The sequence below is a fragment of the Sorex fumeus genome, unplaced genomic scaffold (assembly GCF_029834395.1).
Source record: "Sorex fumeus unplaced genomic scaffold, SorFum_2.1 ptg000044l, whole genome shotgun sequence".
NCBI lineage: Eukaryota > Metazoa > Chordata > Mammalia > Eulipotyphla > Soricidae > Sorex > Sorex fumeus.
The window spans coordinates 44,775,347-44,777,824 of NW_026606101.1; positions in this window are offsets into that span (position 1 = coordinate 44,775,347).

Below are 2,478 nucleotides of genomic sequence, written 5' to 3' on the forward strand. Positions count from 1 at the left end.
CTCAGGAAGCAGCCAGGCCATGTTCTCCTACAGTGGGGACAGGGCCCAGCCAGGTGTTTGTGTTTCCTGAGGCCTTACAGGCAGAGGACTGCACACTGGTTCCAGTGGACTTCAGATACTCGCCATGCTGTAAAGACTGTTACGAACCCTCTCTGTTGATGGCAGGGTGCAACACAGCTTGCACACGAGGCTCTGCCACATGTTGTCTATGATGCTCCACAATTAGATCTCAATTCGTGTTCTTTTGGAGGGGCCACTCCTCGTGATTCTCAACCTAGCTTTGTGAGCCGGAGAGTTCAGAGTTTCAGCAACATAGTTCTCTACCTGCTTCAGGGGCCACCAGTGCTCAGGGGGCATTATGGTACTGGGTCCCAAACTTGGGCCCAAACACACTCTTCGAACTATTTCCTCAGCCCCTCAGTCAACTTTTTTGTTTGTTTGGAGGGTTGGGGCATAGCCAGCAATGCTCTGGGCTTACTACTGACTCTGCATTACTCCTGGTGGATTCGGGGACCATATCGGGTAACAAGGATAGAACCCAAGTTGGCTACATGCAAGGCAAATACCCTACCTGCTGTCCTATTTCTCCAGCTTCCCCCAAAGTCAAATTTAAAAGACAGATATCATAATGTGGATATTCTCTGACCACAATGAGAATGTGAATTAATTTTTTTTAAAAAGGAAATCTTAAAAAGCCACAAAAAAGTGGGAATTAAAGAGCACCTTAAAAACAAGAGATCCAGGGAAATATCTTGGGGGGCAGGGGCATGTGGCCGACATATGCAAGACTCCAAGCTTGATCTCTGACACCACATGGCCCTTTGAGCACCACCAAGTGTGGCCCTGGTGGTCCTCAGCACTGCTGTTTCCAAGTAAGACTAAATCATGAGAAAACAGAAAATCTGAATATTCGATAAGAAGATTGAGTCGGTAATTGAAAATCTGCAATTAAAGAAAATGCTGATCTTGTTTGATCTTTACTTACTGATCTTGCTGATCAGTAGGTAAAAAAATATTGAACAGTTAAAGAACTAAAAATCTTAAAGTTTTATCCCAACTTGGCAATACTTTCAAATTCATTTTATGTGGTCAGCATTACCCTGCCTCCAAAGACAAAGTAGTTATATAAACGAATCTACCAAAGTCTCTCACGAACATTATGCAGAAATCCTCAACACGGGGGTATGGTACCGCCAGCAGGTCAATCTGTACCTGTAAGGTGAGTGCATCAGCAGCCTGATGGCACCTTCAGACTTCCAGATACTCCAGAATTGCTGCTGTGCCTTTGGCCAGACACAAAAACTTGGGGCAAAGTTTTCCAAGAAAGTAAATGACCAAAAGTTAGGTATGTGGGAGACACACCCACAAACCACCTCTGGCTCAGCTATATAATTGGAGGCAAGGCCTCTCTGGTTCCTGATTGAACTGCTTAATGGCCATGATCCCAGAGACTCAGAGACAAATCTCGGAACCCAGCAGTTTTTGGTAGAGATGCATCTGGTCCTTACAATGGGTTACTGGCGCCGGACTACCCCAGGGAGGAAAGGGTGTTGTCCTTCCACCTGCTCTCCTTTGGTGGCTCGGTGGCTGCCATCTTCCAGAGGCCATTGGACAGTCAGGTTTGGGCCCACAGTGATGAGACACACAGGGCATCACGGGATGTGGGTGGAGCTGGCCCTTTCCTCCCCTTCCCAATGAGACCCTGAGTCACTGCCCACGAACGACCTCTCTGGTTCCTGATCAAGCTGCTTAATGGAAATGATCCCAGAGACTCAGAAACAAATCTCAAAACCCAGTGGCTTTTGGCAGAAATGCATCCGGACCCCACAGTAGGTTACTGTCACCGGGCCACCCAGGGGGGAAAGGGTGCTGTCCCTCCGCCTGCTCCCCCTAGGCAGTTCAGTGGCTGCCATCCTCCAGAGGCCATTGGACAGTCAGGCTTAGGCCTCAGTGACGAGACACATGGGGCCTCACAGGACAGGGGTGGAGCCGGCCCTTTTCTCCCCAACCCAACGAGACTCCGAGTCGCTGCCCACGAATGACCTCTCTGGCTTCTGGTCAAGCTGCTTAACGGCCATGATCCAAGAGACTCAGGAACAAATCTCCAGAACCCATCAGGTTTTGGCAGAAATCATTCCAGAGCTAATTGTTAAAATTTTGGAATTCCAAAATTGTGTGGCCACTATTGCGGCTGCACAACATCATATGTTATTCATAACCAGCAATAGGAAACAAATGGTCTACTGTTATCTTTTCAGCAGATCTGAGTGTTGGGGTAAAATCCCAAATAATCATGGTGGGTCTGGTGTCTAAATATTGAATGTAATCAAAGTAGAGAGAGAATAATTTGGAAATCATCTGCCCCACAGGTAGGGGGAGGGTGTGGGATGGGGGCATACTGGGGTTTTTGGTGGTGGAGAATGGGCACTGGTGAAGGGACGGGTGTTACATTGTATGACCGAGACTTAAACTAGAAAG